The 14423-nt window shown below is 43.5% G+C and overlaps 1 long non-coding RNA gene across 1 annotated transcript; it reads right to left on the bottom strand.

The window, feature by feature from the left end:
• Positions 1 to 8911: 8911 nt before the first annotated feature.
• LOC144327968 (uncharacterized) lies at positions 8912 to 14423 on the bottom strand. Its single transcript, XR_013393153.1, has 2 exons — positions 13223 to 14423; positions 8912 to 9202 (listed from the first exon to the last, which is right to left on the bottom strand). It is a non-coding gene; the product is annotated as an uncharacterized LOC144327968 (long non-coding RNA).

Below are 14423 nucleotides of genomic sequence, written 5' to 3'. Positions count from 1 at the left end.
CCCCATCTCCAGCCCCAGCCGCAGCAGCAGCAGCAAGAGCGCGGGAGAGCAGGGCGAGGTGGGAGGGAGCGGGGTGGAAATAAGCGCTCACGCGCAGCCTAGCTTAGTTAACGCGGCATTCCAAGCCCGCCTTCCCGCTCCCATGCCTGCCGCGGCGGCGGCGGCTTTTTCATTCAGCACGGCAGCCAGAGCGCTTACCTTTAGGCGCTGATCGCGTCCGGAGCCTCGGCGGGGGGTCGCTTTCCTATTGGAGCACCTGCCTGTCCTTCTGTGGGCCTCCTAAGGGTTGTGTGGAGAGAGCCAGACGGGGAGGCAAACCCAGGCTTGGTTGAGAAGCGCGGCGTAGTAGTTTGTTATGTATAATATGTGTGTGTGCGCGCGCGCGGGAGCGAGCTCGCGCCTTCTCCCCCCCCCCCATATATATATATATATGGGAGAGAAAGAGTAGACGCCATTCACTGGCGTGATATTTGTAAAACGAGGGGGTTGCGGGTCTCGCTTTGCCTTGCCGCCGCCGTGATTGAAGCAAAGGCGGGCGCCGTGCCGGGTTTATTAATCCCATAACCCCCTCATTATTTAAAACAAAATGATTTGTAGGGAATTAAAAGGGAAAAAAGTCACGATTTGCAGCGCTTTGCGGAATAATTAATATTTTCCCCAGTCGCCACGAATTGCTCCTGTTTTCCCTCCCTGCTCGTTTCCGCTTGTCAACCTAGCATTCAGGTCCCCCAATCCTTAAACGTTTACATGGAAGCAAGTCCCATTGAATGTCATGGATCCAAAATCCATGGATCCAAAAAAAAAAAAAGGGTCTAGGATAGGAGGATAGGAGAACTTGTGGCCCGCCAGGTATTGTTGGACTGCAACTCCCATCATCCCTGGCAATTGGCTCTGCTAGTGGGGGCTGATGGGAGCTGTAGTCCAACAAAAATGTCTGACGGGCCACAGGTGCCATATATATAGGTTTAGGATCCATTTTCCAGCAATTACTCCTGAGGGGAAGGTGACCAGAAAGCATGACTATAAGAAGAGGGTTGGGCAAAATATCAACCAGAGGGCAAGAAGAAGTCATACTCCCACTTTGGGGGTCACACATACTGAAATCTGAATAGCCCAACAAATGACACAGAAATTGATTACTTTTTCTTTTCTATGTTCCCCTCCCTTTCCACAAGATGTGGCGATGCCCCTTTGTTTACATGGCTAAAAGGGTGTTAGACAACCCTGTGGACAGATCTATCCAGAAGTATGTTCAGAGACAGTGTGCAATGTTTGCTACGCTGAAACACTCATACAAAAAGCATTCTGTGATCAACTCCCATCCGGAAACCAATGTCCCTACTGTGGAAGGACGTGTGGATCCAGAATTGGCCTCCACAGTCACTTACGGACTCATTGTTAAAACCGTGTTTATGGAAGACAATCTTACTTGGCTACAAGTGATCGCCAAAGAAGAAAGATGCATTTTGTAACAGGCATCTGGTCGCCACACCTCAAAGAGGGTGTTGTAGTGCTGGAAAGAGATGCAGAAAAGGGCAATCAACATGATCAGGTGATTAAAAAAATTCCCTAACACGAAAGCTCACAGTGTTCGGGGCTTTTGGGGAGGGGGCGGTGAATAAGTGGGACATGAAATCATACATATTCTGAACAGGGGTGGTTTATTTCTTTCTCTGCCATTCATAATACCAGAACCCAGGGTCATCCAGTGAAGCTCAATGGTGTAAGACTTGTAACAAACCAAAGTACTTCTCCACACATTAGATAGTAAAAGTTTGGAATTCATTTACAAAACAGTGTGGTGTGGCTTCTAATTTATACATCTTTAAAAGGGGATGCGGGTGGCTCTGTGGGACGCGGGTTGCCCTGTGGGTTAAACCACAGAGCCTAGAACTTGCCGATCAGAAGGTCGGCGGTTCAAATCCCCGCAACAGGGTGAGCGCCTGTTGCTCGCTCCCTTCTCCTGCCAACCTAGCTGTTCGAAAGCACGTCAAAGTGGAAGTAGATAAATAGGTACCACTCCGGCGGGAAGGTAAACAGCGTTTCCGTGCACTGCTCTGGTTCACCAGAAGCGGCTTAGTCATGCTGGCCACATGACCTGGAAGCTGTACGCCGGCTCCCTCAGCCAATAAAGTGAGATGAGTGCTGCAACCCCAGAGTCGGCCACGACTGGACCTAATGGTCAGGGGTCCCTTTACCTTTAAAAGGGGATTAGGGAGGTTTGTGGAGGATAAGGCTATTAATGACTATTAGTCATTATAAATACCTCCAGCAGAGCAAAAGCAGAAGAGTGCAATGATGTTCCTTTCCTGTTTGTAGGTTTTCCATAAGCATTTGATTGACTACGGTGGGGAACAGGATACGGGACTAGATATTGGCCTTCGATCTGATCCAGTAGGACTCACCTTATATTCTTATGGGCTAGCAGCTGATACTTGGAATTATTTGATCAAAACTAAAAAGTGCTGATCATATGTATTCTTCCAGGCAATAATGAGGCTACCCAATGGTAATGAATGTGTGGTGTAGACATCCAATTTTATCTCTAAATTTACTTAATCTGGTAATCATTGAAACAACTCAGCAGGAATATGAATGTGCAGGCTGTTAGGATGCCCACTCTTTGTTCTTGCTATTATCATTGTTTAAAGTTTTATGAAGCCTTCTGAGTATTAAACAATGAACATGAAGCCAATAACACCTTTTCTATTACAAAGTTTTAATGTTCCTATACTCTGAGTCACATGAACTCAGCCTACAATTAAAGCATTGGTTTGGTGATGACACTGGTATCATTACCACTGTGTCACCTGGATGAATGAGGTAGTCTGAGCCCAGCATTTTATTGCCAGTTTCAAGTAAACTGCAAATTAAACTTGCTGTCATAGATAATTGTTTAGAAAAATTGCTTTAACAATCATGGACAATGGATACACCTGTACATTTGTTTAAACTACAGCTGCATTACTGAATAGAGAATATGATGTTGAAGCCATTTAATACTAAGCCTCAAATTACATTATTAAGAAAATTAGAAAAAGTACCCATTCTAAGGCTATCATCCTCAGCTTTCTTGTTTACAAATATCTTTTTAAAAATGAATAGGACTTGTTTCCAAGTAAATGAGTCTTAGGATTAGAGTAACACTGCCATACTCTAGTCAAATATGTATACTTTTTTAAACCTTCAACTACAACCTCAATTAAACCATAGAATCTAACAGACATTGTGGTTATTCTACTAACTCTATATTTGTATATCATCTGTGCAGCTTTCCCATACATTGATGTTGTCATTCTAGTTCACTTTATGAATAGTTCGGCTTCTCCCAGTTAAAGGCAGGCAAACAGAAAGAATACACACAGAGAAAAATATTCCCAAGTAGAGAAGGAACAATGCTGTGATGCAGTGGTTAGAGTGTTGGCATATGACCTTGGAGACTAGGATTCAAATCCCCACATAGCCATAAAGTGCACTGTGTGGCCTTGGGGCAGTCACTGTCTCTCAGGGTTGTGAGAATGAAGTGGGGGGGGGGGGACAGACCATGCATGCCACCTTCAGCTATTCAGTGGAGTTGCGATGATATCATCATCATGGGTTCATTTTGAACCAGCTACAACAAGTGGTCTTTTAAAGCTTAATAGCTTAAAAGAGGGAAAGGTCATATGCCTACAAATCTGATTTTATTATTGCAAACCACTTGGAGAACCATGGTTGAAAAGCAATATACAAATGTTGTTGTTGTTGTTGTTGTTTAGTCGTTTAGTCGTGTCCAACTCTTTGTGACCCCATGGACCAGAGCACGCCAGGCACTCCTGTCTTCAAATATACAAATATACAAATACTGTAAAGTAAATATAACTGGAGTTGTCTTTTATGAAATACACACAGATTTAGATTTAATTCTTATCAGTGCTATTTTTCTAAAAAAAATGGTGCAGGAAAGCACCATGAATGCTTCCCTCATTCTCCTAGAATGGCAATGGTGCCCACCTGAGAGGTGCCAAAACTGAGTTCCGTCAAGTTCTGGCTGAAAAACAAGCCCTGATTCTTATATATCTGCATGATATGATTTTGTCGGTCATTATTGAGGGATCTTGGATTCTGAAAGTTAGAAAATGCATTGAATTTTAAGCAGTACTAAATAATAGGCAAACTATCTTTGGCCATTGCTAGCCAGTATAGACAGCACTGAGCTAAACAGACCAATGGTCTGACTCGGTATAAGGCAGTTTCCTATGTTCTTATGTAGTAATTTCAATGGGACTAATTTACTGATAAGCATGCTTGGGATTGCTTCCCTAACCACAACTTACTACAAACCTACGCACATTTACCTTAATGGAACTAACTGTGCACAGGACTTGCCTGTACAACCTGTTGGAAGCAGTGGTAACCACAAGTAACCACAAGTAATTTCTTATACCGCTTTCAATCACTTTTAACTAACATTTGCTAGACCAGAGCTCTTGAATTCTGTATGGATGACATCCCAGCCACATATCCTGCTTGTTAGCTTACTAGTACAAGTCATTTGAGAATTGTCCTTTGAATACTTCTGCAATCTGCATATCTGTATTGCTTATTCAGTTCTGAATTTATAGCCTTTGTTTCATAGAACTAGATACAGGAATTATCTATCTCCTCTCTATTCATCATGATAATGCTTGAGTCTGGAGTTTTATTGATGACTGGAGAGTTGGAGACATGTCATTTCTGCAGTTGCTGGGTTTCTCTTTGTTACTTTCAAGGATTTGCTAAATTGTTGCCCGTGTACATTTTCAAAATGAGCATTTTGCTTTTGAGAGGGGTAATTGTTCCCTTCAGAACTCTTGCTTTTATATTTTCCAGCACTGTTCACATCCATTGTCTCCCATCCCCACTGCCTCCATAGCTCCTTCCTGAAGTGATCCCAGCCAATCAGGGATTCTGTCATGAATGCGACAACACTTCTTACATCAAATGTAGCTAATTGAGGGCAATGCTTCTTTGGATGGTGACATGGGTGAACCTATCAAATCAGAAAAGCATAACCATTTCGGCACAAAAGAATAAAAAGAAATAAAAACCCATAGTAGGATGGTACCTTAATTAGGCCAAACAATTACAGTAGTGTCACAAAATATGTAAAGCAAAGTAGGAGGGGAAAGCTGACTTGTTAAAAGCCACAAAGTCTTCATAGGTATCTGTACTAAGTTGGTACAGTCATACCTCGGGTTACAGACGCTTCAGGTTGCGTTTTTTTGGGTTGCGGACCGCTGAAACCCAGAAGTACCGGAATGGGTTACTTCCGGGTTTCGGCAATCGCACATGTGCAGAAGCACTAAATCGCGCTTTGCACAGAAGCGCCGAATCACAACCCGTGCATGCGCAGACGTGGGTTGCGAACGCTGCGGGTTGCGAACGTGCATCCCGCACGGATCACGTTTGCAACCCGAGCGTCCACTGTATATGGGAAGAGAAAGTAGACTAAATAGATTAGGTACTTCCAAATGGACAGTTTAAAAGAAATGATCTGTGGTGGCAATGTACTTTATGAGCAACCCTTCCTTATCTTTGTCAATTTGCCAAGAAAGGAAAAGGTTCATGCTGTAAATCACCCCTTTTGCTAGTTTAAAGGAAGCAATCCATAGCGCAAGGCCTCCCCCACATTTGGCAATGAGTTTGCTAAATATCTGGAGGGAAAGAGAATACTGCAGATCTGTTGCTTCCTCTAAACTGACAAAGTACTTGCAAACTGACTTGAGAAGAGAAGGGATGCTGCTGCAAAGCTTTACTGTCTCTTGCAGTGAAGAAAAAAAACGCTGAATGGGAAGGTGTTTTTCATACATTTTAATTTATTTTGTGAAACTCCCCCTTCCTTTAGCCTAATTATTTTCCTAATGTACTATCACCTGTATTTCCCCAAAATCTTTATATACTAAATTAAATTAAACATGTAACATGATTAGCATTTTGAAGAATGCAAACTTTTATTTCTACTTAGTTGGTCTCTAAGGTGCTACTGGATAATTTTTTAATTTTTAATTTTTATTTCAGTTGCAGCATTTAAGAAGCACTGCTGTGCAACAATCCAATAAAGGAAAATACATTGCTCAATGCTGCCATCTGTGGGCCAGTCATATTTCTTAAATGCATTTTGTCCAAAGAGATATGTACAGGTAACTCACAACGTGCAATTTCAACTTTGCATTGTTGAAGGCCGGCCTGTTGCAATCACAGAAATTAAATGCATGGCACAGAGCTTAAAAGCACTTTTTGCTCAGGGTTTTCCTGGCGCAGAAAGAGCTTTGAAACTCCCTTACTTTTGGGGGTAAGACCCATTGGGTCAGAGTCCACCTTCATTACTGCCCCTGTACAGGGCGTCCAGACTCTGAGCTAACTTTTAAGTCTTTAGCCCTTCTAGGAAGAAAGAGATGGGGCATAATGTGCAACTACCCCTCTAAGTGATTTCTATGAAACGAGTCAGTCTAGCTGCTCCTGTCTGTAAGTGTTATTAGCCAATGAGTAATGTCAAAGCTAGGGACGCGGGTGGCACTGTGGGTTAAACCACAGAGCCTAGGACTTGCTGATCAGAAGGTCGGCAGTTCGAATCCCCGCGACGGGGTGAGCTCCCGTTGCTCGGTCCCTGCTCCTGCCAACCTAGCAGTTCGAAAGCACGTCAAAGTTTAAGTAGATAAATAGGTACCGCTCCGGCAGGAAGGTAAACGGCATTTCCGTGCACTGCTTTGGTTCGCCAGAAGCAGCTTAGTCTTGCTAGCCACATGACCTGTACACATGACCTGTACATGAGCTGTACGCCGGCTCCCTCGGCCAATAAAGCGAGATGAGTGCTGCAACCTCAGAGTCAGTCACGACTGGACCTAATGGTCAGGGGTCCCTTTACCTTTAATGTCAAAGCTGTGACTGATAAGTCTGGATACCAGGACACCCTGGGAGTCCCCAAAGATTGCTGTTTTCCAGTAGTCCTTAGCATTCATTCTTTTGTGCTAGCAACAAGAATACATTTTTTTTCCTGTGGTGAGTTTATCTGAGATCAAGAATTAATTTCTGCAACTGCAACTACTCTGTAAGTGCAGGTAGATGTTAAACAATCACCTCTCCAAAGAGCAAATGCAAAATGTGAAAACTTTGCAAAGAGGCTTAAGCATGTCTCCCACTCTACAGCACCTAATGCAACTCAGTCACTAAGAATTCACTGTATAGTTAACTTACAGTATGGCTATATACATGTCTACTTAGAAGTAACTCTGTTTGTGTTTAATGGGGCTTTCACCCAGGCAAGTGGATAAAGGTTGGCAGCCTAGACTTTGGTTTAGGTTTGGTATTGGAGAAAACAGGGGGTTGTGTTTTTAACAGCTGTGTTTTCACAATCAGGCCCAGCAGGACATAGCTGACTTTCCACGGTAAGCATGAAGTAATCGGGAGGGAGGGGGGAGACAAGCATAAATGGCAGTACTGTCATGCCCCTATGACAGCCATTTTGTATTATGCCATACTCTCATGGCAGCCCAAACAAAACTGGCACCCACATTACTCTCAAAATTCAAAATGTATTCACTGAACTTAGTATCTGTGAATGTGGATTGCAGAAGCAGAATGAATGACACATCCAAGCCCAAGATTAGTTGTTGTTGTTGTTTAGTCGTTTAGTTGTGTCCGACTCTTCGTGACCCCATGGACCAGAGCATGCCAGGCACTCCTGTCTTCCACTGTCTCCCACAGTTTGGTCAAACTCATGTTGGTAGCTTCGAGAACACTGTCCAACCATCTCGTCCTCTGTCGTCCCCTTCTCCTTGTGCCCTCAATCTTTCCCAACATCAGGGTCTTTTCCAGGGAGTCTTCTCTCCTCATGGCCAAAGTACTGGAGCCTCAGCTTCAGGATGTGTCCTTCCAGTGAGCACTCAGGGTTGATTTCCTTAAGAATGGAGAGGTTTGATCTTCTTGCAGTCCATGGGACTCTCAAGAGTCTCCTCCAGCACCATAATTCAAAAGCATCAATTCTTCGGCGATCAGCCTTCTTTATGGTCCAGCTCTCACTTCCATACATCACTACTGGGAAAACCATATGAAGGGGCCAAGATTAGTAGCCGAATACAAACCTGCCTTGTCTCCGTCTCCATAAGTCAAACTGGTAATTGCAGTCCACTTAACCAGCATTGCAAGCATAACAACACAGTAATCTACAGAGTGTACCTTTTTTGAAAAATCCTACTGATGATACCTATGGGTAATGTATTACTCCCTCCCTTCCATACTTCTTCCCTTCTTGTTTTACTTTTCTTTCTTCTCTGGATTTTCCTGAGACTGCAGAGGCACTTTGGCCTCTGGCTTTGACCAGGGAACCAAGGACCACTGGGCGGCCGTTCCCCTTCTCTCCCAGGAAAAACATCTTGACAAGAGCCTGGCCCTATCTATCAACAAGAGAGGAAGCAGCTGCATGGAGCTTGCTTTGCCCACCCCACCCCAGCTGGAAAAAGTACTTGAAAGAACTTTATAATGAAAAAGTAGCACCTGAGTTTGCTTCTCTTCCTCCTGCCCCTTCTCCTTCTCAATCACTTTCCCTTTGGGATTATAAAGCTGAGGGCAGGGACTGCCTTATTATTGATTGTCACCAGCCGTCTGTAAGTATTTTTCAACTGATGAGCAGAGTAAAAATAGTTAAAAAAATTAAAATGCATCCCCATTGAGAAACCCAGATTTCCCATTGATGTACTGTTATTTCAACTGCACACTACAAATTATTGTTGGATAACAACCAAGCTGATAGCCCCTGAAGTCCCGCGGCAATTATCTTTATCGCTTCCTCGCATAGCCACTTCATGAAAAATAAACGCTTCCTCATATATTATTCTTGCTGATACAGGCAATAGCCTTTGTAGTCACAATGCCCAGCCACGTGCAGCACAGGATCATCTGTCCAATGTATTGAGCAGCATTAATTTGGGACTGTAAACACTGCCTATTCACCAGGAATTCTTGAGCAACGACAAGAGAGCAGACATGCCTGGTGTTTTCCTAATAAAAATATAGTAGTGTCCAGCAATAGATGGAAATGAAAGCACCAGAGGAGGTATGGCCCAAGGGCTACATCATGCTGGGGAGATATGTTTTTATACACCAGGCATATTGCAATAATCTGGTGTCTTGAAGAAAGGGAGTAGAAGGAGAGAACTCTTTAGGATTGTTCAAGGAGTCACAGCTGGAAGCAAAAAGATACAGTTAAATAAGGATAATTTAGTAAGAATATGTGGCTTATTCTGATATTCATTTTATAATTTATTAACACAGCTACACTAGCAACCTACAGTTGTACCTTGGGAGTCGAACAGCTTAGTTCCCGAATGTTTTGGCTCCGGAACGTGGCAAACCCGGAAGTGACTGTTCTGGTTTTCAAACTATTTCTGGAAGCCGAACATCCGATGGGGCTTCCGCGGCTTCCGATTGGCTGCAGGAAGCTCCTGCAGCCAATCAGAAGCCGCGCTTTGGTTTTTGAATGTTTTGGAAGTTGAATGGACTTCCGGAACGGATTCCGTTCAGCTTCCAAGGTACAACTGTGTATGTTTCCAGGCCCATTTCAAGATACTGGTTTTAACCCATATACCTTTTTTTATTTATTTTCTTTTATTTAACAAGATTTCTATACCACTTGATAAAAAAGAATCTAATCACTTTATATAAAATGGCGTAACCATAAAGATAAACCTTTAAAATGGTAGCCAAAATATGAAGACTGCTGTAGGACCAGGCTACGGCCTCTGGAATCTGGATATATGATGTGGACTTGAATGGGCTTCAGATTCAGCTCTCGGGGGGGGGGGGGGTGTGTTAAATTTTTCATTTTCAATTTCTGTATTTATATTGTTTTGTAATATATTATGCAAAATTTTTTTTAGAAATGAATAGCTTGGAACCCCATAATTCCCTTTTCAAACAACAGTGAACTTTCTACTTCCATTTTATCGCACCATGGTGGATGATACTGAGATGCAGTACGTCCGGGTTCGGTAACCTGTGGCCCTCCAGACATTGTTGGATCACAGCTCTCATTTTCTCTGGCCACTGGCCATGCTGGTTGGTGCTGATGGGAGTCGAACAGCATGTGAAGGACCACAGATTCCTCATCCCTGTAATAAGTCAATGGCTGCAGACACAGAAGAGAAGATTTCTGATATTGTCTATTTGCAGGCATAGCACCGCCTTCTGCCTGGTACAAATAAATCCCATTTGGTCATCGTCGTACAAAAATTCACCACTTGTTCATGCTCGAGTTTGTTTCTCTACCACAGTAGCATAGCAGAAGGCAAGGGGTATGAAACCTAGCCTCCAGGCAGAGTCTCCAGAGCCTTGAGCACGACAAACAATGAAAGTAGGGCAGAAGAGGACAGTTCCCCCACTCTCTCAGCAAATATCACATTGACACACTCCTAGTACAGCAAAACAGTCAAGAACAAATGCAAAAAAATCTATGTTTTATGCAACAAGGCTAATATTCTGGCAAGGTAAAGTAATTGTGTTACCTTGGTATCGGCGCATCTTACCCCCCACCCCTCAATTTGGTGTGCCGCCGGCCTGCAACTCCCAAGTCTACCCCAAGCCATCGGGAGAAGGGGGAGAGCTGTGTTGCCTTGCTGGCAGCCTTCGTTTTGACAGCTAGGGAGTCGCAGACAGGCAGCACACTGAATGTCCGCCATTGGCAGCTCGCTCTGCCTCCATGGGCGGCGCACTCCGCCCCCGGTTGCAGGGTGCGTGCGCCGCTCCATGCACCCAAGCAGCTATTCTGCACCTGGGAGGGCACCGTCCATGCCCCACCACCCTCGGGTGTGCACTCCACCCCCCTTGGGAGCGCACCCACTCTGGGCAGCACGGGCATATGCTTCGCCGCTGCTCCCCCCCCCCCCCCAGCCCCTGAAAACAGTATCCTGTCAGAGGAAGGAAAAGCCCAACTAATCATGCAAACACCAGAAACTATCCCTTTGCTAGACATGCCCTTTATCCAGAATAAAGTACATTTAGTCAAGGGTAAGATAAGGAGTCAGTTACTGCACTGGCGCTTTTTTTGCAATTACCGGTAGTTTCACATTGGCAGTGCACCAATGAGCAACTGAGCCATACTATCAGCCACAGGCCATGGCTCGCCCGCAGGACTTTCAGCGCCAAAGTCCAGGCCCTGTTTGGCCCAGAACAAGGGAGGGGCCAAAATGCAGCAGGTCTGATTTTCCACTTTCTTAAATTAACAAAGTAACACTTAAAAATAGGGGATTCCTTCCCTCCCATATCCCTAAGACCATGAAGTCCAGAGCCTAAGATTAACTAACTGCACCACTGCAGGTTCATCCGCTGTGTGTCAATACACAGTCAAGTAATGAAATTCTCAAAAATGCAATTAGTGACACAATCTCTGTTCCAGGCTCTGAGGAATTTTTGAAGCGCTGTGAAATCCTACAATACATTGGTTTGGCGTTCAGAGTGCCCTATCAGCAAATCCTTCATCCTTTCTGGTTGCATACTGTGGGCTCTTTAGCACATAATTCTAGATTACTAGTAAAGATGACACTGGTTGGCTGGTTGGTTGGTTGGTTGGTTGGTTGAGCAGCACCAATGTGCTAAACTCTCAGTGTGTGAGATTCCCAGAGACTTCTGATAGGCCACTTTGAGAACAGAATGCTGGACTATATAGGGTTTTAGTCTGATTCTGCATGGCTCTTTTGTTCCTATCCATCTCAAGTATCAGGTGGCACATTATGTAAAAGACCTCTGTCTGGCACCTTGGAGTGCTTCTGCCACTTAGAACAGATAATACTAAGGTAGTTGGACATATACTGTATTCTGACTTAGTTTAAGGCAGCTTCCTATGTTCCTAAAGATGCCTACCCTAACCAGACATGTTAGTACACTGGAATAAGAAAGAAGCAGTTGGCAGTGTCCTTCATTGGGGTTGTCCCATCTTTATGTTCACTGCAGTGGTCTCTCCTTAACATGAAAGGTCAGGGACAGGATAAGCTAATGGGTTTCCCATTAAGGACTGCCGAACTAACTCCACTAAGGAAAGAGTCACTAAAGAAAGTTTGACTTATGCACTGCATATTCGCGCACAGCAATTATGCATGGTACGCTCACCACTTAGTGCAGGCATAGGCAAACTCGGCCCTCCAGATGTTTTGGGACTACAACTCCCACCATCCCTAGCTAACAGGACCAGTGGTCAGGGATGATGGGAGTTGTAGTCCCAAAAGATCTGGAGGGCCGAGTTGGCCTATGGCTGACTTAATGTAATGAAGTTAATTGCAGTTTTATTATATTAAAAATTATTTACAATTTTATCATGATTGTTATTCCACTTATTTCTTCTATACATACTATATCGCTGAAAAGCAGCCCCATGGATTCCTCTTTTGTTGGTATAACATCCAAAGGCATGTTGCCCGAAATATCTTCAATAAGTGAATTTGTATATTTACTTGTATATGCATTTGGGAGCACAACACAAACACACACACAACATTGGCACTTTAAGTAACAGGCGATTCTGCCCTAATTCTCAAGCAAATTCAGAGTTGGGTGAAAAGTAGAATTAAATTAACTGTTGGATTGAACCTGGGTTGTAAATCACTGCGATTACTAATGCATGCTAAAAAGAAGAGACACAAGGGGAATGGAGTCTGATGTCTGGCTTCTTTAGTAGCCAGAAGCAAGTCAGAGACACAATTCCTGTGGAAAAGTTTCACATGACGAGCCAGCCCCACGACAGTGCATTTAAAATATCATCACCCTATTTGTTCCTTAACTAGAACATGTTTAATTGGGTCAATCACTTTTTAAAGTATCTCCTAAGGAACTGGTTTTACTTAATAAAATCAAATGTCAACAGCCAGATCTTACAGCTACAGAGTTTTATGGCTCCTAGCTGTATGTGAGTTTTGCATTGTTATTTATCTACTTATTTAACTTGTTATTATATTGTACCTCTGTAGGCAAAACAGTTAGAAACTTGGCATATGCATTTTAAAATAAACAAGGCTTTCTCTTAGGAATATTATCCTTCCTTCATGCCAAGTTGCGGCAAGGCAGCCTTTGACAACCTTGTGCCCTCCATATGTCTTGGGCCCATCACTGTCTCTTAGTCCTACCTACTTCACAGGATTGTTGTGAGGGGGAAAATAGGAAGGGAAAAACTATGTATGCCATCTTGAATTCTTCGGAGGAAAAGTGAGATATAAACCTATATATTTTGGAGAATGGTTTGCCAATTTGCTTGTTCTCTGTGCATTCAGACACCTCTCAAACTTGGCATGAAGGTTCCTGATGTGGGGGTGGCAGTTTTCACTGACACTGAGCTGCCACCTGCCATTTTGAATCCAAAATGGCCGACCAAAATATCACTTCAGCATAACTTTACCTGTATTTTGTCACAAGTTTGGTTGCCACTTAAGATATTGTTGTCAAACCCTGTACAAGGGCTTCCAAGTGGGGGCAGCAGACTTCGTTACAATTTGGATGCTGGACACCATTTTGAATCAAAATAATGGACCCAAACATCAATTTTTGGCATGGGTTTGACTGCCTCTTGAGATATTGTCACCAAACTTGGCAAGAGGGTTCCCAAGATGGGAGAGGCAGTATTCATTGATGTTTGAACACCAGGTGCCATTTTGAATCAAGGTGGTCGGTCAAAACATGACTTTGGCATGACTTCACCCACTTTTTGGCATGATGTGACGGAATTCACAAATCACACAATCCATCTAAAAATAAATAAATCACAATATATTTTTGTTTCTAAAAATTCCCAAGCAGCACTTGGCACTCCCTCGCTATTGAAAAGATAGAAGGAGTTGTAGTCTAGCAACTTCTAGAGGGCTAAAGGATAGCCACCACTGTGATAGATGATAAAAGGACAGTTTAAACTCATACCCTTGAGTCTTGAGCCAGCAGGCATACATGTGAACAGAACACTACCTGAATAAGAATTAGCTGCACGGAGAATGTCACTTGATGTTGCTTCATGAAAAATTCAAACTGTCAAGGGCCTTAAAAATGTCTCTGAATTGCAAACATACAGTCTGGTCTAGCTGCAAAGTGTGCAAAATTAAGCAGATGCCCAGCTAATACCTTGCACGTGAAACATTATATGTCAATGAGGCCCTTCTTAATCTAAAGGTGAATTCAATAACGTTATGCTGAATTGCATTCTACAAAGCTTATGATTGAGGGTCAGAACCTCTAGACCATGATGTGATGTCAGCAGCTGCCCTTCCATTGACCCTATCCACTACAAACTTTCTAGCTGAATCCAGTTATGGATGTTACGCCATACCATATTGCTGACTTTTCTACCTGGTGACAATTTTAATGCAGCTGCCTTCACCTTCACAGAGCTTGTGACAGTGCTTAGAAACCACTTTATCTGATCTCTCTCTCTC

This window comes from Podarcis muralis, chromosome 6, assembly GCF_964188315.1.
Source record: "Podarcis muralis chromosome 6, rPodMur119.hap1.1, whole genome shotgun sequence".
NCBI lineage: Eukaryota > Metazoa > Chordata > Lepidosauria > Squamata > Lacertidae > Podarcis > Podarcis muralis.
The sequence above is the reverse complement of the archived record's forward strand: the minus strand, read 5'-3'. Positions and strand labels throughout refer to the sequence as shown.